This window comes from Octopus bimaculoides, chromosome 26, assembly GCF_046866305.1.
Source record: "Octopus bimaculoides isolate indiv1 chromosome 26, ASM4686630v1, whole genome shotgun sequence".
Lineage (NCBI taxonomy): Eukaryota > Metazoa > Mollusca > Cephalopoda > Octopoda > Octopodidae > Octopus > Octopus bimaculoides.
The window spans coordinates 15,953,838-15,976,206 of record NC_142953.1 but is presented as its reverse complement, the minus strand read 5'-3'; the positions used below and the strand labels follow the sequence as shown (position 1 = coordinate 15,976,206).

General features: G+C 39.1%; 1 protein-coding gene across 10 annotated transcripts in view; it reads right to left on the bottom strand.

Moving 5' to 3' along the window:
- Window positions 1-22,369, bottom strand: part of LOC106883689 (endothelin-converting enzyme homolog) — a 243,548-nt gene that overhangs the window by 119,066 nt on the left and 102,113 nt on the right. Inside the window, exon 1 of one of the 10 annotated variants that reach the window (XM_089342471.1) lies at window positions 13,581-13,793. The exons of 8 other annotated variants lie outside the window; for them this stretch is intronic. The gene's annotated coding sequence lies outside the window, so the exon portion shown is untranslated. Of the gene's footprint in view, window positions 1-13,580; window positions 13,794-22,369 lie in introns of those variants that run through there. One more of the 10 variants, XM_089342476.1, reaches the window with a different exon arrangement.

Genomic DNA, 22,369 nt, shown 5'->3' with positions numbered 1-22,369 from the left:
GTATGACGCTCGGGAATACGGAAAATCTTTGACGTTTCGAGCTACGCTCTTCAACAGAAAGAATACGGAGGCAAGGAGAAAAACACGGAGAAAAAAAAAATTGAATAGTGTTCAGTCAACGGTCAATCATGTATATATGCATATATATACAGGCGCAGGGGTAGCTGCGTGGTAAGTAGCTTGCTTACCGACCACACGGTTCTGGGTTCAGTCCCATTGCGTGACACCTTTGGCAAGTGTCTTCTACTATAGCCTCAGGCCAACCAAATCCTTGTGAGTAGATTTGGTAGACAAAAACTGAAAGAAGCCCGTCGTGTATATATATATATATATATATATATATATATATGTGTGTGTGTGTGTGCGTGTGTGTGTATGTATGTATGTATATGTGTGTGCGTATGTATATGATTGTATGTCTGTGTTTGTCCCCTCACCATTGCTTGACAACCGATGCTGGTGTGTTTACGTCCCTGTAACTTAGCAGTTCGGTAAAAGAGACTGATAGAATAAGTACTAGGCTTACAAAGAATAAATCCTGGGGTCGATTTGTTCAACTAAAAAGGCGGTGCTCCAGCATGGCCACAGTCAAATGACTGAAACAAGTAAAAGAATAAAAGAATATATATATATATATATATATATATATATATATATATATATATATATATATATGTTAGTAGAGTAAGAGCTTGGAATAACTGTCAAAGGGATAAAAGAATCCATGATATTACCGGTATAATTACCTATGTTAACCCTGGACATACATATGCAAGCATATTATGCTCATAGGTTACAGGTAATGACAAAGATAAACATGAGTTTATCAGGAATCTAATTTAAAGTAAACAGAAAATGGAGAAATATTGAACAACAACAACTGACTTGCATCAGTAATTATTTTTTAATTCACTACAACAGCTGTTAGATGGGACACAGTCTATTTGTATTGAACTAAAACATAATTGATGTAAGTTCATTGTTGTTGATCAATATTTCTCCATTTTCTGTTTACTATATATATATATATATATATATATATAGTAAATCCCAAAAAAGAAGAACAAACACAAAAAAACAACAACGCGAGTACGTGGTACATGTAATGTATTAGCAGACACTCAGGGAAGGGAAGAAAGATGGCTTAACGTTTTGAGCAGATGCTCTTCTTTGGAAACAGAGGAAAGTCAAAAAAAAGGGAAGACGGAGGAAGAAAATCGCCAATGATTCACATGTGGTTTAGAGAATGATTGAGAGAGAGATTACCAGAGCAAAAGTACACATCTTACATTACTGAGTACTCCCCACACTCATATTGTAAAAGGGATCCTTCCCCTTTGAATGCTTTTGCTACAATAGAAATATTACTCTCCCCTGTGCACCCTCTACAGTAATTGGTGAGCAAGAAGATTCAAAGTAGAACTGAGATGTCCTCTAGTCCCATCCCACCAAGGATTGGACAACCTCTCTAGTGTTGGTACCATGAAAAATACATTCAGTATTAGTCTATACTGTAAAGTGGATGGCAAACAAGTGAAGATGGCCTAGGATTGTAAAATATATACAACCTCCCTAGTATTAGTACCACAAGAAAATGTACTTCATATACTGTGTGAAGTTGATGATGATAGGAAGGGCATCCAGTTGTAAAAAGCAGGCCAAAACAAAATCTAAGCTAGTCTTTGGGAGCAGCAGCTACCCTTAAGAAATGACTCAGATTGTGATAGCCTGTGCAAGACATGCCAGCACAGAAAGCAGATATAAAATGATATGCACACACACACATACACATACATACACAGATAAACTAATAGATTCAAATAACATTGCCTAAGAGTCCTAACTACTCCCTAATTGCTCTAATTGATTGGTCCATTGGAACCAGTGATATCTGTCACAAAGTATAAGATATGAAAGAAAGATAGAGATTGGAAAGAAAGGAATTAAAAAGGAAGGAAAGAATAAAAATTCGTATTTCATTAATAAAATTTTTACCATTTAAGCAACATTTCCTTAATGTTGGAATTAGAGAAGGAGAGGGACTGACTGATAAGGTGGTGTCAATGGTGGTAGTAGTGGTGATAAGATAGATGTTAATGGTGTTGGTAATGGTAGAAGTGGTGATGGTGGTGATAACATTGGTGTTAGTAGTGTTGGTGATGATGGTGGTGTGTTGCATTGTTATGGTAGGTGGTGATGGTGATATTATTGATTGGTGTTAGTGTGATTGTGTTGTGACGGTGGTAGTTGAAGTGGTGTGATGTTATAGTGGTGGTGGCAGTGGCGATGGTGGTGGTGTAATGATGGCAGTAATGTCAGTATCAGTATGTTGGAGTTGGTGTGTCAGCAGTGATGGTGGCAATGACAGTAGTAGTAGTAGTAGTAGTAGTAGTAGTAGTAATGTAGGTAGTGATGGTGATGTGATAGTGTTGATGTTGGTGGTGTAATAGTACTGGCAGTGGTGATGGAGGTGGTGCTGGTGATGTGATAGTACTGGTGGTGGTGGTGGTGGTGGTGTTGGTGATGTGATAGTACTGGTGGTGGTGGTGGTGGTGGTGGTGTTGGTAGTGGTGATGTGATAGTACTGGTGGTGGTGGTGGCGGTGGCGGTGGCAGTAGTGGTGGTGGTAGCAATGTTATGGTGTTTCTCTGTCAGTCAAGACAGTTGCTTGGTTTCAAAGATGATATTCTTGCAGATTTATTGAAATTCTGTTCACCAATTCTACCAAACTTGGAACCAACTATCATGTTGTTGTTGTTGTCTGGTGGTGTTTGCTTAATGGAATCAGTCCAAAATCTTCAGCAGAGTCAAAGTTCTCAAACATGACTGGACGGCTGGACTGAATTCTTGTTGTAATATAATCATTACCAAACACTGATAGGATTGATAGATCAGAGAGAGGGGGAGGTGGGGGAGTGTAAGCCATACACATACTCAGAGACATATAGCAGACACACACACATAACACAAACATGCATACAAAGACACACAGACACAGATACATACATACATACACACACATACATATATATATATATATATATATATATATATATATATATATATATATTGACAGATACATACACATACAGAGACACAGACAGACATATTAACAAACACACAGAAACATAGATATATACAGAAACACAAACACATACACAAACACACACACACACACAGAACAGACATCATCAAGGCAGACAGCTAGCAATATATGGTGAAAGTCATACAGATGAATACATGGCTAGATATAAACATAGATAGGTAGATAGATAGAAAGACAGATATAAGAATATATATATATATATATATATATATATTTCATTTCATTTTTTTCATTTTATCCAGTTTCAGCTCATGAGCTGTGGCCATGCTGGGGCACCGCCATTTTGTGTTGCTACACAATTTTACTTCACGAATTTTACTTCAGGAATTGACATTTGGTGCATGAGAGAGTTTGATGCAGCTGCTCTCATCTGCACCTCCTGCCGTGAAGTTGGTTCATCTGGGACACCTGACAGGAAGAGGTCCAGCCTTGTCTTGAAGACACCTACATCCACCGCATGCAGGTCTCTCAGGTCCTTCGGGAGGATATTGAAGAGCTGTGGACCTTTGAAGCCCAGGCTATTGCAGTATCTTGTCCTACATCTTGATGGCAAATTTGGAGTCCTTGGCACTATGCAATGGCGTCCAGTTCTTTTATTTGTGTAACTTTTGATGCCAAAGTTTGGGACAATACCTTCGAGGATCTTCCAGATGTATATTATGGCATATCTTTCTCATCTATGCTCTAAGGAATAGAGTCTTAATCTCTTGAGTCTTTCCCAATATCTTATATGCTGCATAGAGGCTATCTTCTTTGTGTAGCTTCGTTGGATTGCCTCAAGTTCTGAGATTAATTTGACACTGGTTGGTGACCATAGCTGAGAGCAATAGTCAAAGTGGCTTAGAACAAGTGTCTTCCAGAGCACCATCATGGTTTCCTGATCTTTTGTTCTAAAAGTCCTAAGAATCCATCCGGTCAGTCGCCTACATTTCATTGACAATTTAGCAACATGAACATGAAAGGATGCATTATTACTCATGTAAATGCCCAGGTCTCGCACTGTCTCTGCCTCTGGGGTTGCAGTCCCTCCAGGTCCAGTGTATTTCATGGGTTCTGCATTTAGTCTTGCATGCTGATAGCACAAGGCTTGAAACTTTTCAGCATTAAACTGCATGTTATTCTTTTCAGCCCACTTGTATATTTCATCCCGCTCACATTGCAGGTGCATAGTGTCTTCAGGGTTCTGTATTACCTGTGAGACTTTTGTGTCATCTGCATAACTTGTGACCGTGGCTCTCTGTGTGGCTGAGGGCATGTCTGAGAGGGCCATTATGAACAGTAATGGTCCCAAAACAGTGCCTTGCGGAACACCACTCACTATTTGTGTGTCATTGGAGGTGGCCCCATTGGCTACTACCACCTGACTTCTATCCTTCAGAAAGTCATGAAGCCATTCTCCCAATTTTCCAACTATGCCGAGATCACGCAGTTTGTGACATATCATTCCATGATCAACTTTATCAAAGATCTTTGCAAAGTCGAGATATATCACTTCCACATTTGAGTGGTTAAGTAACTGTTTCAGCACCCAGTCATAGTGTTGTAAGAGCTGAGTCAGGCAGCTTCTTCCTGGTCGGAAACCATGTTGGGTGTCAGGCAGCAAGTCATTTTCTTCAAGGAAGGCGATTAGTTTTCTTCTGACTATTCGTTCCATGACCTTGCTGATGTGTGAGGTGAGAGAGATAGGTCTGTAGTTCTTGGCCTCCGCTCTGCTACCTCCTTTATGAATAGGGCATATACATATATATATATATATATATATATATATATGATGAAAGATAAATGACAGATAAACATATCATCATCATCATCATCATCGTTTAACGTCCGTTTTCCATGCTAGCATGGGTTGGACAGTTTGACTGGGGTCTGAGAAGCCAGGAGGCTGCACCAGGCTCCAGTCTGATCTGGCAGTGTTTCTACAGCTGTATGCCCTTCCTACCGCCCAACCACTCCAAGAGTGTAGTGGGTGCTTTTTACGTGCCACTGGCACAGGGGCCAGAAGGGGCTGGCAACAGCCACAATCGGTTGATGCGTTTTACATGCCACGGGCATGGAAGCCAGTCAAGGTGGCGCTGGCATCGGCCACGTTCGGATGGTGCTTTTTACGTGCCACGGGCACGGGTATCACAACTACAATTTCCATTTGATTTTCATTTTGATTTTGATGCACTTGACTCAATAGGTCTCCTCAAGCACAGCATGTCGCCCTATGATCCAAGGTGCTTTTGAATGGGCTGGGGCTGATTATGCGATGCTGGTGTCGGTTACAGCTGTGAACTCACTTTATTTGCCGGGTCTTCGCAGTCACAACATATCTCCAGAGGTCTCGGTCTTTCGTCGTTGCCTCTGTGAGGCCCAATGTTTGAAGGTCATGTTTCACCACCTCATCCCATGTCTTCCTGGGTCTACCTCTACCCTATTTGGGAGTGGCACTTCTTCACACAGCTTTCCTCATCCATCCATAGTACATGACCATACCAGCGCAAACATCTCTCTTGCACGCCACATCTGACATTTATGTCCAACATTTCTCTCAGGGCCCATACACTCTGTCGTGTGTGCACACTGACATTACACATCCAGTGGAGCAAACTAGCTTCATTTCTTTCAAGACTCTGCATGTCATCAGCAGTCACAACCCATGTTTCACTGCTGTGAAGCATGGCAGTTTGCACACATGCATCGTATAATCTACCTTTCACTCTGAGTGAGAGGCCCTTTGTCACCAGTATGGGTAAAAGCTTTCTAAACTTTGCCCAGGCTATTCTTATTCTAGTGGTAATAGTATGTGTACACACACACACACACACACACATATATATCGTCTGTAACCATAAATCCGAAAAAAGAAGCACGCTCTAAGTTATAGACCAGTATATATTAAAGTTAAATAAGGTCAGTTATATTAAAGGTAACCCCATAAACCGACCTTGTCTAAATTTAAAATATATATATATATATATATATATATATATATATATATATATGTATACATACACACACACCCTAAAGATCGATATTTAAATATATGTAAGGAAGTGAATACATGCTAAATGCCTCAGTGTGGGTTAAATAAGAATGTAAACACATTTTTTGTTCTTTCTATACTATTTAAAGAGCAAAAATAACAACGGAGGGTGGAAGTCATGGTTTGTTGATTTCTCCTCAGAGAAGACACAACTGGCTTTCTTTTCCCAACAAATCTCTTACTTGAGATCTTACAAGGTTGCTTGCCCCAGTAACTCTAGCTTGACTAAACCTTTTGACACCAGATGGGTAGACCCAACTGATATTAGTTGGTTTACCCCAACTCCCACTGAACCCAGTTGGTAGGGGATACTGTCTGACACCAGGTTAGACCTGAGAAAGCAGACCAATCGTCAAAGTTATTCCAGTGGTGACCCTCTTACCATTTTATGTACCAGGAATTAACCACTTTCCCTAATATGCCTATCCTTTTTGGAACAATGTCAGAGTGATTTGAAAGAGATTTGACTGCTATTTTCAACCAGACAAGGACCACATCAACACTCATTTGCTTAAGACAATGGTGCTAAATCAAGTAGTGTGTTAGGTGTACAAGACAATCCCCAAAACATCTCCAAATGTATCTTTAAACCCCTTTGTTATCATTTTGCTGTTGAAATTTTGCCTTTGTTTCAATTAATTTTGAAATTAAGGAAGAATTTATTAAAATAATTGTCATTATTGAGCTGATATTTGGAACATAAATCAACATGGAATTTTGATGGAAGATTTTTAGATTCACTTTAACCCTTTTGTTACACAATATATCTGTTGAAATATACTGCCTTTGTTTCTAGTAATTTTGAAAATAATGAAAAATTTATAGCAAAATAATTTTGTCATTATCAAGTCGGTGTCTGAGACATAAATTAACATTTTGTTGGCATTTCAAGGAAAGTGTAATGACGGTTGCTTCTGATAGGAAGGAAGTGCTTGAGAACTCTACACCCACAACCCTCCCAGGGACTGTGAGTGGAGAAGATGAATGGATATTTTGAAAGAAGGTTTTAATTAAAATTATTTTTTAAACAGGAACATTGTGACAGAAATGACCAGAGATGCTCTCAGATGGGTTGGTGTCAGAAAGCCTGAACTATTTTTATTCAATTAAATAACAATAAAAACTCCATTTAACATTAAGACCTGCTTACATCTCTGCAGTAATATAAAACACACAAAAATATCACAATAACAGGTTTTGTTTTTACTACCAGAAATTCATTCATAAAACTGGTTTACTACTAAAGATCACAGCAGCAGTTATAGTCATTATTATCACTAATTCATTCATAAAACTTTCTTAGTACTACTGAGGATAATTCAAGCGTATTTGTGAGGGAAACAGTTTCTCAAGATACTAGAAACAGCAGTCAAATCAAACCCTACTGTCTTACACAAAGGAGGTGGACACATTGAATGTATCCTAAAAAGACATAATAGATACCTTTGATGACAGATCAGCTGAATACTAGAAGCAGCAACCAAATCACACCCTACTGTCTTACACAAAAAGAGAAGATTGTTACGTGATATAGTTTCAAGCCATTCTTAAGAAGACAAAATGGCCACACCTGGGACGCCTTTGATAATAAAGAGATCAACTGAATGAGTGCAAACCAGGGGCTAAACGACATCCATGGAATTGTTTGTTACAGTAACCAATTTTCAATTTCCCATATCAACATTACCCCAGGATGAACCATATAGAGAAAGAGAGATCTCTTCACTGGTTTGAAACTGGTAACTTTGCTAATCCAAGTTGTTACTGAAGTCAGCTTCAACCCAGCAAACTTCAAATCAAAAGACGTTCCAGCCATGACTAGCTGACTGTTAAGAGGTGTCTCATATTACATCGTTTCATGTGCACTTGCCATTCCTTAGAGTCTGAGGAAGATTTGGCCACCATTTCCAAAAGATCAACTGACAGTATACAGCCATCGTTACTAACCTAAGTAACTTGAAACAATTTTTTCAAAGATCTTATCACACAATGAAGATCAAGAAATAAAACATTGACCTTAATTTTTCCACCTCTTCACACATGGCTGTGTGGTAAGAAGTCTTCTTCCTAACCATGTGGTTCCAGGTTCAGCCCCACTGCAAGGGAACTTTGGCAAGTGTCTTCTACAATAGCTTCAGGTCAACCAAAGCCTTATGAATGGTAGACAGAAACTGAAAGAAGCTCATCATACATACATATATGTGTGTGTGTGTGTGTGTGTGTCTGCGTTTGTTTGTCCCCCACCACTGCTTGACAAATGGTGTTGGTGTGTTTGTGTTCTCGTAACTTAGCAGTTTGGCAAAAGATATTGATAGAATCAATACCAGGCTTTAAAAAAAAAGTAATAAGTGTTGGGGGTTGATTCATTCGACTAAGATTCTTCAGGGTGGCACTCCACCATGGCAGCAGGCTAATAACTAAAACAAGTAAGAGATTTTATATATATAGGCTTGGGAGTGGCTGTGTGGCAAGTAGCTTGCTTACCAACCACATGGTTCCAGGTTCAGTCTCACTGTGTGGCACCTTGGGCAAATATCTTCTACTATAGCCTCGGGCCGACCAAAGCCTTGTGAGTGGATTTGGTAGACGGAAACTGAAAGAAGCCCATCGTATATATGGTACCTGGCTTTCGTTGACATGGAGAAAGCCTTTGACAGGGTCCCCCGATCCCTTATCTGGTGGTCAATGAGGAAACTTGGGATAGAAGAATGGCTAGTGAGAGCTGTGCGAGCCATGTACAGAGATGCGGCCAGTAAGGTGAGGGTTGGAAATGAGTACAGCAATGAATTCCGGGTAGAGGTAGGGGTCCACCAAGGTTCCGTCCTCAGCCCCCTATTATTTACCATAGTCCTCCAGGCAATCACAGAGGAGTTCAAGACAGGCTGCCCCTGGGAGCTCCTCTATGCTGATGACCTTGCCCTAATTGCGGAGTCACTATCAGAACTAGAGGAGAAGTTTCAGGTGTGGAAGCAAGGTCTAGAATTGAAGGGCCTTAGAGTCAACCTAGCTAAAACCAAAATCCTAATAAGTAGGAAGGTAGATAAAACACAAACCCCTTCAGGTAGATGGCCCTGCTCAGTATGTAGAAAAGGAGTAGGTAGTAACTCTATAAGATGTACCCGGTGCAAGCTATGGACACATAAGAGGTGCAGCAACATCAAAGGCAGGTTAACTAGCAAGTTAGTTTTTGTTTGTGGCAGATGTTCAGGTGCAATAAAGACTGCAAACAAACAGGAAACAACCTCTATCTCATTCCAGGGTGAAAAACTAGAGGTAGTCGATAGCTTCCGCTATCTGGGCGACCAAGTTAGTAGTGGGGGTGGGTGCGCTGAAAGTGTAGCTGCTAGAATAAGAATAGCCTGGGCAAAGTTTAGAGAGCTCTTACCCCTGCTGGCGACAAAGGGACTCTCACTCAGAGTAAAAGGCAGACTGTATGACGCATGCGTACGAACAACCATGCTACATGGCAGTGAAACATGGGCTGTAACTGCTGAGGACATACGTAAGCTCGCAAGGAATGAAGCCAGTATGCTCCGTTGGATGTGTAATGTCAATGTGAATACCCGTCAGAGTGTAAGTATCTTGAGAGAAAAGCTGAACATTAGAAGCATCAGTTGTGGCGTGCAAGAGAGACGATTGCGCTGGTATGGACATGTGGTGAGAATGGAGGAGGATAGCTGCGTGAAAAAGTGCCACACCCTAACAGTTGAGGGAACCCGTGGAAGAGGTAGGCCCAGGAAGACCTGGGCTGAGGTGGTGAGGCAAGACCTTCGTACATTGGGCCTCACCGAGGCGATGACTACGGACCGAGACCTTTGGAAATGGGCTGTGCGTGAGAAGACCCGGCAAGCCAAGTAAGATCGTTGCCAGTGCCCCTGGACTGGTTCTTGTGCGGGTGGCACATAAAAGACACCATTTCGAGCGTGGCCGTTTTCGTGCGGGTGACACGTAAAAGCACCCACTACACTCTCTGAGTGGTTGGCGTTAGGAAGGGCATCCAGCTGTAGAAACTCTGCCAAATCAGACTGGAGCCTGGTGTTGCCATCCGGTTTCACCAGTCCTCAGTCAAATCGTCCAACCCATGCTAGCATGGAAAGCGGACGTTAAACGATGATGATGATGATGATGATGATGTATGTGTGTTTGCGTGTCTGTGTTTGTCCCACCACCATTGCTTGACAACCGATTCTGGTGTGTTTACATCCCCATAATTTAGCAGTTCGGCAAAAGAGACCAATAGAGTAAGTACTAGGCTTACAAAGAATAAGTCCTGGGGTCGATTTGCGCTCGACTAAAGGCGGTGCTCCAGCATGGCCACAGTCAAAATGACTGAAACAAGTAAAAGAGTAAAAGATTATATATATATATATATATATATATATATATATATATATATATACAGACAGACAGACAGATAGATGTAGCTATAGATATGGCTAACCACATGGTTTCAGGTTCAGTACCACTGTATGCTACCTGGAGCAAGTGTCTTCTACTATAGCCCAGGTAGAGAGAAAGGGAAAGAAGGGCACAGGTGAAGAGATGAAAAGAAAGGGAATGGGAGAGGTAGAGGGGAGAGTAAGGGATGAAAGAGCAGGTGAAATGGAGAGTGAGAGTAAGAGATAGAGGAAGAGGCAGAAGGAAAGCGAGAGGTGGAGAGTAAAAAAGAATGGGAGAGAAAGAGTAAGAGAGATGGAAAAGGGGAAAGTAAGAGACGAGGAGAGGTAGAAGGAGGAGAGAGGGATATGAAGATTGATATTTTGATGGAAAGAGAAGGGTGAGTGGGAGTGTTGAGTGGAAGTTATGAGGGAGAGAGTGCATGTATGTTACACATGTGAAATAAGCTAGTGGCAGGGACATGTGTGACACATGAAAAAGGTAGAGGTGGGTGGAGTAAATAGAATGAAAGCAGGGAGACATGATAGGTTAACAACTTGGTAATTGAGGTAATGAAGGAGGAGGTTACTACTTCAATAAGCAATTTAGGCAGCACATGTGTATTTAATCTATACACACAAGCATACACTTATGTGCACAGCTATATATATACACATGAAAACACACATATACTCATGTGCATTACTCTACACAACACGCACACATACACACCACTATACATACACATATATCCACAATGGGCTTCTATCAGTTTCAGCCTACCTATTTTATCTAGGGGGTATTGCTTGACTCACAGCTACAGTAGAAGACACTTGCCCCCAAGGTGCCACACAATGAGAATGGACCCAAAAACCACGTGGTTACAAAGTAAACTCCATATCCATACAGCCATGTTTTTGCATGTGTGTGTATGTATGTATTTATTTATGTATGTACATATGTTGAGAAAGAAATGTAGAGTCAACTCTGGCAAAATTTGGACTCCCATCGTTAGGCAGCAAAGTGGCAAATTAGAGCATTGGATAAAATAGTCTGCAGTATTTGTTCTGACACTGAGTGTTCTGAGTTCAAATCCTACTTTATTTTATCAACCCCAAAAGGTCAAAAGACAAAGGTGACCTTAATGAAATTCAAACTCAAATTCTAAAGAGTCAGAAAGAAAAACACAAGGCATTTCTGTCCGACATGAATGTTTCTGCTAATCCAGCACCTTAATAAAAATAATAATAATCCTTTCTACTTTAAGCACAAGGCCTGAAATTTTGAGGGGTTAGGCTAGTCGATTACATCAACCTCAGTGCTCAACTGGAACTTATTTCATCCGTCCCAAAATGATGAAAGGTAAAGTCAACCTTAGCGGGATTTGAACTTAGAATGTAGAGAGGAGGAACAAATATGCAAAGCATTTTTATAATACAACAATTCTGCCAAGACACCACAAATAACAACAACAATAATAATAATGGCTTCAAATTTTGGCAGAAGGCCAGCAATTTTGGGGAAGGGGGATAGTCGATTATATTGACCCCAGTATTCAACTGGTACCTATTTTAACGACCCCCAAAAAGATGAAAGGCAAAATCAACCTTGGCAGAATTTGAACTCAGAACATAGAGATTGATGAAATGCTGCTAAGCATTTCACCTGGCATGCTAATGGTTCTGCCAGCTCACCACCTTGATCATAATAATAATAATAATTATAATCATAATAATAATAATGAGGCATTGATATGCAGCGCCCAGGAACAAGCTCTGAGAACTAATTACACCAAGTTCTAAATAAATAAGAGAAGCAAATTGCCCCTTTGCAGGCTGTGTGGCAGCAGAAATGAAACAATCTCACATACTGTGAATGAGTGTAGCAAGCCGGCCCAAAAGTACTACAAAAGGAGGCACAATAACGTGGTGAAGTTCGTCCACTGGAGGCTATATGAAAAGTACGGCCTGAACAGAGCATGGAAATGGTACAGACATGAACCAGAAGGAATCACCAAGAACAAGGAACATAAGATACTGTGGGATTTTACAATCCAAGATGACTCCCTAATCGAAGCTCAGAGATCAGATATTGTTGTGGTAGATAAAGGAAAAAAGGAAACCAAGATCATAGATATTGCAATACCTGGAGATGCATGCATAAGTGACAAAGAACTAGAAAAGACCGAAAAGTACAGACTACTAAAAGACGAAATTGCAAGAATGGGGACTTTGAGGAGAGTGTCTGTCATTCCAGTGGTTATAGGGGCACTCGGAGCATTAACAAGCAAGTTCGAGAAATATGTCAAAGAAATTGGAATTGACATGAGAGCAGAGGAAGCCCCCAAAAAACTGCTCTGCTGGGAACAGCTAGGATTTTGCGATTGGTTCTTGGATGTTGAATGTCTCCCATGATAATTGACAACCTAGTATCAAAGCTTATAATGTGCAGAAAGAGACCCTGTGAGACCTCTGACAGCAAGATGCTGTCAGCTCTCACAGAATCTACCGGAACAAACAAGACCAAACGTGCTGAGAAGTAAAACAATAATAATAACAATAATAACAACAACAACATTTCTGAATTATGCACAAGGCCAGTAATTTGTAGGGAGGGAGCTAGCTGAAACCATCAACCTCAGAACTTGACGGGTACGTTATTTTACTGACCCTAAGAAAACAAAAAGTAAAGTTGACTTGGATGAGATTTGAACTCTGAACATTAAGGTACTGTTGTCTAACGCTCTAATGATTCAGTCAATCAACTGCCCTGGCTCATTAAATAACAATAGCAATTATGTTGTTGCTGTCAGTGGTGCTTGTGATGATGGTGATGGAGGTGTTGGGGAGGGGGTGCCTTTGTTATTGGTGGTAGTGGTGGTGGTGATGATGATTATAGTGATGGTTTTGATGATGGCATTGGATGTGATGATGGTTGTTGTTCTTGGTTGCGGTGTTGTGGTAGTGGAAATAACAATAATAATAATAATAATGGGGATTATCATTAACACAATGTCATGATGATGGTGATTATAAAAATTTGATACTGCTAATTAATAAGAAATACCTGTTTTGTTTGTTTTTTTTTTATCACAATTTACAGCCAAAAATGGAGAAACTCTTCAGCTCTATGTCTACCAGTTGGTGGGATTGAACTTGCATCACTCTAATGAGCATATGTTTATAAATCAGACGCGACGTGCTGGAATATCCAATAAGACATTAAGAAATTAGTCACTGCGCAGGAAACTGTCAATGGCTGACTGTCTTTGACAAGGTGGAAACCACACACCACACACACACAGGCATATATATATATATATATATATATATATATATATATATATATATATATATATATATATATGCATATACACTGTACGTACACACACAGATATATATATATATATATATATATATATAACATATATACATATATATTTGTAAACATAAATACATGGATGTGTGTGTGTATACATACACACACACACACACATACATAACTATATATATACACAAACATATATATATGTGTGTGTGTGTGTGTGTGTGTGTGTATACACACATGCACACACCAATGTTTGTTCAATACATGTCCTAGATGTCTTGTAGAATCATGGTATTCTCTCTCTCTCTCTCTCTCTCTCTCTCAGAAGATTATGGTTTCCATGGTGTTAGAAGCCATGCTAACAATATGTAACCATATTATAGCAATGATGACAGACACAAAACACATACATCATCATGATAATCAGCTTCTGTGTATGCACATACAGATGCACATATACATATATTTATGTGTATGTGTGTATGTTTACATATGCATACAAGGCATACAAATTACATGTGTGTATGTTTGTGTATGTGAGAGGGAGAGAGAGAACATGGATGCTAAATGATGGTGTTGATGATTTCATATATATATATATATATATATATATATATATATATCATCATCATCATCATCATCATCATCATTTAATGTCCGTGTTCCATGCTAGCATGGATGGTATGGTACCACAAGAGCCAGCCAGGCCGAAGTCTGCACCGGACTTCTGTGACTGTTTTGGCAAGATTCTTACAGCAAGGTGCTTTTATGTGGCACAAGCATGGGCGAGATCAGTTTCGGCAAGGGTTTTACAGCTGAATGCCCTTCCGGACACCAACCACTTTACAGTGTGGACTGGATGCTTTTAAGTGGCACCTGCACTGACAGGGTCACCAAGTACCTTGCAAGACAAAAACTTTTAAGAGGGGAGGAGGTGATGATGAAAAGGTTGCAGGAGTGTCTGTGTGGTAAGTAGCTTGCTTACCAACCACATGGTTCTGGGTTCAGTCCCACTGCGTGGCACCTTGGGCAAGTATCTTCTACTATAGCCTCAGGCCGACCAAAGCCTTGTGAGTGGATTTGATAGACGAAAACTGGAAGAAGCCCGTCTTATATATATATATATATATGTATGTGTGTGTATGTTTGTGTGTCTGTGTTTGTCCCCCCAGCATCGCTTGACAACCGATGCTGGTGTGTTTACGTCCCTGTAGCTTAGCAGTTCGGCAAAAAGAGACCAAGAGAATGTAAACTAGGTTTACAAAGAATAAGTCCTGGGGTCGATTTGCTTGACTAAAGGTGCTGCCATCTGTTGGTGTTCTGCAGAACTAGTCCGGGAACTTTTTGCTACCACCTCATATACATATACACTTACACACACACACATGCAGACATGTATATGTATACACATATACACATACATACAAGCATGCATATGTATATATACACACACATGCATGTATGCATATATATACATGCGCATACATATATACATGCATGCACATATGTATATACACAGATACATTCACACACATGCACATACAAACATTGCTTAGAAACCACTTTACAGTGTACCCCAGGTCATTTTTTTTTTTTTAGTGGCATCCACTCCAATGAGGCTGCTTCTCATCATCATTTAACATCCATGTTATATGCTGGTATGGGTTGGACAGTTTGACAAGATTTAATGTGTCCAAGGACTGCATTGTTCTCCAGTGTCTGCTTTGGCATGGTTTCTACACCTGGATGTTCTTATAAGGCATGCCACTTGACAAAGATTACTGCTGTTTTTTTCCCAAGGCACCAACACTAGCAAAGTCATCATGCAGCTTTCAAGACTATGAACCCTGAGAGAGGCTGCTTGTAATTTATACAATTATATTCACAATAATTTAACCCTTTAGCATTCAAATTTCTCCATCAGCTATAAATGTTTATTTATTAACATTGTTTTGAATTAATCAGACATTATCTTGTAGCTTTCAGATTTCAATGATGTAATTGTTTATTTCTAGAATAATATTGTAAGCTAAGTGTGAGAGACCTGATCTGGCCAGAATGAACATAAAACAAGTAGAATGTTTTGGCTGGATATGACCAGATTAAATGCTAAAGGATTAAATAAGAATATTTTACTTAATGTATATCAGACAAAATATTTAACAACATAAAAGAGATACAGGTATATTCGATGCACCCCAATTTTAGGAGTGTTTATTCAAGAAAGAAAAGTTTTTAGTAGATTAAAACTATGGCAAACAGTCTTAGTACCAAACACTTTTACTGCTATGCATGTCAGGGTTTGGTATATACATACAGTGATTCAATAGTCATTCAATCTGCTGAAAAGAGCAGCCAAAACACTTGCAAATCCTAAAATATATTGTGTCAAAACAATATATTTCTGACATAGGAATGATGAGATTGTCACAAATGTAACAGCTTTCTGTCAGTTTTTCAACTTTGACCTGTGATCACATGACAATACCACAGACTATTTACTTTGAGTTATTGAAGGAAGTACTTTGAATGGACACACTAACTGCGAGAAACACCAGCTTAATTTCATACAAATCTCCTCCTACCATCTTAAACTAGGAAGGGATGCATTCGAAAATGTAACCAAAATCATTTAGACCACAAACTGATGATGTTAGATGTGTGTGTGTGTGAGTATGTCTTTTGGACTTTCAGATTATGGAGAGCACCTGTGGAAAAAGAGGATGAAGAAAATATCTGGAATAACAGAAGCTCAATCCTTGAAATGTAGTCTCAGTTATATGATGTTTTATATACATATATATATATATATATATATATATATATATATATATATATATATATATATATATATCATCATCATCATCATCATCATCATCATCATCATCATCGATATATATATATATTATATATATATTAGCAGTGTTTATTCAAGAAAGAAAAGATTTTAGTACATTAAAACTATGTGTATATAGTTTTGTGTATATATATATATATACACAAACACACACACAGACATATACACATAAGTATATACACATGTGTATACACATATCTGTGTGTCTGTGTATGTGTGCATGTGTGTGAAGTGAGTTTGGGTATATTTGTGTCTCCTTGGCAGTTCTGAAGCATTTGTGAGACAGTTGAACGAAAATGCCCCAACAAGTGACGAAGTGAAGAATGGTGGTTTCATCATGATAATGCACCTGCACACACCACCTTCAGTGTGAGACAGTTTTTGACCAAAAATGGCATGACCCTGCTTACCCACCCTCCCTATTCACCTGATCTTGCACCCTGTGACATTTTTTTGTTCCCCTGAATGAAAAAAGTCCTTAAAGGAAAGCGTTTTGCAGATGTGGAAGAGGTGAAGAAAAAGATGATGGTAGAGTTAAAAGACATCACTTTGCAAGAGTTCCAGGACTGCTTCAAACAATGGATATGCATACATGTCTGGACCAACGCATGGCTTCAAATGGAAAATACTTTGTAGGTGATAAAAGTATTAACGTGTAAAACTAAGCAAATAAAATAATATTGCAAAATTCCAGTTTCTTTTGGGTACCCCCTCATACACACACACACACACACAAGCATTCATAAACAAGTGTGTATGTGTGAAGGCATGTGGCATAGGGGTTAGGGTGTTGCACTCATGATTGCAAGATTATGGTTTCGATTCCCAGACCAGGTGGTGCATTGTGCTTTTGCGTAAAACACTTTATTGCTGCTATATCATCACTTCATCTTCTGATGTATAGCACACCGTGCATCTGCACAGGCAATGTTGATTTGATCCCTTTCAACAATTTATCTCTAAAGGTTGGCAGGTTGTTCAGCAAGAAATTGTGGAACCCTCATCCATCATTTAGAGCAGGAGAGTTCACCATATATATATATATATATATATATATATACTTTATTTAAAAGCAGCAGAAATATAACAAAAAAAACGTTACTCTGAGTTTCACGTTCCCGTTCATCGGTTCTAACAAAACTGTCCGATGAACGGGAACGTGAAACTCAGAGTAACGGTTTTTTATTACATTTCTGCTGCTTTTAAATAAAGCATATTACTCTACCTCTGGTATTTGAGTACTCTTTTTTCCACCTTGTTGCACATTTCATGTGCTTACTCTGGTATATATATATATATATATATATATATATATATATATATATATATATATGCATATATATGCAAACATACATATATACATACACACACATACATACACACACACATACATACATACATACATACATACAAACAAATACAGACATACACATCCTCATTTCTGTGTGCATATTTGCCTCTCCTTGTCTTGACATCGCATGATAATTGTGTGTGTGTGTGTATACACACACACATACACCTATACATATATGTATATCTGTGTGTGTGTGTTACAAAGTGTAAATGATGATGTAAACACTGCATTTTATACAAATCAAGTGTTTACAAGCCATAATCTATGTTTCGCAGACAATTACATGGATAGACAGACAAATGGGATGGGCAGAGAGTGAGAGAAAGAAGACACAAAAGAGAATGTAAGAAGGAAAGAGATGCAAGATAGACGAATAAGCATTTCTTCTGTAAATGGCCTGAGTCAAAGACAGCTGAACAGTCAGATGGACTGGACATTGGCCTGCATTTATTTATTCTGTGTATCATAATATTAGAAGTAGGTATACCATATACCTACAGATCTTAAGAAGAAGCAACAATTCAAGAGTTTGGCACCTGAAAAGTATCTGGTTGTGAAGTACTGTTTTAAAAAAACTGTCCAAAAGGGTGAAGTAGACAAAACACTGATGATAATGATGACAATATATATATATATACATACATAGGTGTATGTATATAGATATGTATATATATATATATATATATATATATATATATATATACATATATATATATATATATATACATACATACATACATATATGGAAATATAACATATATCATACAATTAAAAATACATATATAGGCATAGGAATGGCTGTGTGGTAAGTAGCTTGCTTACCAACTACATGGTTCCGGGTTCAGTCCCACTTCGCACTATGGCCCGAAGCTATAGTCTTCTACTATAGCTTCGGGCCAACCAAAGCCTTGTGAGTGGATTTGGTAGACAGTAACAGAAAGAAGCCCATCGTATATATGTATATATATTTGTGTGTGTGTGTCTGTGTTTGTCCCCCCAACATCGCTTGACAACTGATGCTGGTGTATTTATGTCCCCGTAACTCAGCGGTTCGGCAAAAAGACACCGATAGAATAAGTACTAGGCTTACAAAGAATAAGTCCTGGGGTCGATTTGCTCGACTAAAGGTGGTGCTCCAGCATGACCACAGTCAAATGACTGAAACAAGTAAAAGAGAGTAACATGCATATTCAATATATATATATGTGTGCGTGTGTGTGTGTGTATATATATGAGGGGAAGTCAAAAATTATTCTCACTTTCAGCATAACATATCTTTATTATTGTCACACTGTCTTCTGCACGTGTGTGCTTACAGTTGGAACTATTGTGGTCATGCCATCAAAGTTTGTTCCTGATAGTGCCATTTTTCTTTCTGGCTTTACAATGTAAGCATGGCTGCTCCACTAGCAATGTGCACCAAAGAAGAACAAAGGGCAGAATAGTTAGAGGTGATGAAATGTGGGTCCATCATTGGGGCAGAATCCAAAAGACAGAGTATGGAGTGGAAACATCCTGGCTTGCCAGCGATGAAGAAATTCAAGACTCAGTCTTCCATGGGAAAGGTGATGCTAACCCTTTTTTGGGACTCAGAAGCACCTATACTAGAAGACTACCTGGAAAAGGGAAAAAGGGACCAGCAGTGCAAGATACAGTGCTTTGCTGGCCAACAAACTGAAGCCAGCAATTCACACTAAATGTCAAAGCCTATTGTTGAAGAAAGTTTTGTTGTTGCATGACGATGCATGGCTACACATGGCCACCCAGACTGTTGAAACCATTAACTAATTGGGTTTTGAGGTACTGGAACACCCTGCCTGCAGCCCAGACCTCACCCCTTCTGACTATCATATTTTTGGACCGTTCAAAGATGGTTTACGAGGTCATTGATTTCCTTCGGATGAAGATGTGAAGGAAATGGTGCATAAATGGTTGCATGACCAATCAAAAACCTTCTTGGAGGGAATACACAAGCTTGTGGACCGTTGGACCGGGTGCATTGAAAAGGAAGGAAACTACAAAGGAAAGTGACATACTTGTTTATTCCCTGCTTTTGTATAAATACATTGAGAAAACAAGAGTGCGTATAAATTTTGATTCCCCCTCATGTGTGTGTGTGTGTGTATTACACATGCACACACACAATATGTATGCATGTATACACACACATTCATATTAGGAATAACATACACATAATCACATATATATATTAACACATACATACACATTTACACATGTAATACACATTAATGTAGAGATAGTCAGGAAGGTTCAACAACAAATTTAACATTCATGAAGGTGTCCATCAGAGCTCAGTCCTCAGTCCCTTTTTATTTATTAAAGCTCACCAAGACCTTAAGAATGACTGTCCATCAGAACTAAATGCTGATGACCAAGTTACTAAAACAAAATCTGTAGGAGATTCAGAGAAGACATTTCAGATGTGGAAACAAAACCTAGAATCTTGAGGTATTAAACTAAAGTATAAATAAGTAAGAGAGAGGATAAGACCCTACTATCTTCAAGGATGTGGCCATGATCCATATGCAACAAAGGAGTATGTAGAAATTTCGTATGTTGTACCTTGTGTCAAGTATGGAGCACACAAGAAGTGTAATGGAAGCACAAACAGGTCAACAGAGAAGGAAATAAGCAGAATTAAGCACCAACTGCACAAGAATGAAAGTCTTTCAAATGCCCAGAAGGTTCACTAAAAGTTAATAGGTTCTGTGACCTGACATAATTAGCTGTACAGGTAGTTGTAACGAGTAAGAATGAGTTGGAAAAAGGTCATGGAATTACTACGGCTGGCAACAAAAGTATTCTACCTCAATGAAAGGTAGATTTATGATGCAATTCTGCATGATAGTGAAACATGGGCTCTGAATGCAGAAGATTTGCAAAAAAATAGAAAGAAATGAAGCAACCATGCTCTGCTGGATGTGTGATGTCTGCATGTATGAAAGGCAGAGTATCAATGAGGTGAAAGAAGAATTGAATTCAGATGTAGGGTGCAAGAGAAAAGACTGAACTGGTGTGGGCACATGATTAAAACAAAGGATGCCAGCTGCATAAAAACTGTTCAATGTGAATGGAACATGTGGAAGAGGAAGACATGGGTCAAAGTGGTGAAAACTGACCTCAAAGTGTTACACCTCAAAAATATGACAAAGGACCATCTCAATAGACAGCACGAAGTGCTGGGAAAAACTTGATTTCAGAAGCATGTGTGAGGCAAATATTACAAATGATGGTGGTGATGGAAGGTGAAGAACATTTTGTGTGTGTGTGTGTGTGTGTGTGTGTGTGTGTGTATGCATAGAAATTTGGGTTTCTTAAACAATATGTCCAATCAAGTTTATATATATTCCTGCTGCTTCCCCTACCTGATTTGATTATTTCCCTCCTGTTAATCTCTCTTGTACTCATCTCCCTCATGCTCCTCGCCCCAGCACTTATCTCATGCCCCTCGCCCCAGCACTTATCTCCCAGTGCTCATCTCACCAGCACATACCTTACTGGTGCTTGTCTCACCCCAATCACTCTCGCTCTCTCTTCTTTTCACTGTATTATGCTACCAATATTAGTAAAGTTGCCACTACACACTGCTCTATATCCTTTTTCTTTAACACCTGTCATTACTCCCTCTGTTCTAAGCTACTTGTTCTTTCTGCCCATTACTTACACTTACCATTATCCATCTCTACTATTATCCATTGCTATCTTCCACCCTTTCTCTCCAATCGTTGTTTCTACAACATATCCTTGTTACCTCCACTCATCCACCTAAGTTCTTTATATCATTGCTCTCTCTCTCGCTTCTCTTACTTACTTGTCTTCAACAAGCACCCACATCACAGTATAGCAAGGATTCCTTATTTCTATGAGATACAAGGCAACTTCACTAGAGTCAGTGCCAAGATGACATGCACCCAATATACTTTGTAAAGGTGTTGGTGAAAAAGTAGAGACAACATAGGGTTGAGAGGACGCCTTATACATGGCAGTCTCCTGAGTGCAGGTACTGTAATAAAATGTAGACAATATATTCTGTAGAGTGGTTGGTGACAGAAAGAGCATCCAGCTTTAGAAATGGATTGTCTGAACAAGACATAGTCCTCTGGCCCAACTAGAAGGCCATTAACACCATATAAAAAGTGACTCAGAGTGTGATAACCAAATTCTCCAACCCATACCAGTATAGAAAGCAAATATAAAATTATTTACTATATACATATATATATACATGACGTACATATACAAACTTGTACATAAATGCAGACATACACACACAAATATATAGGCATACAGATGAGT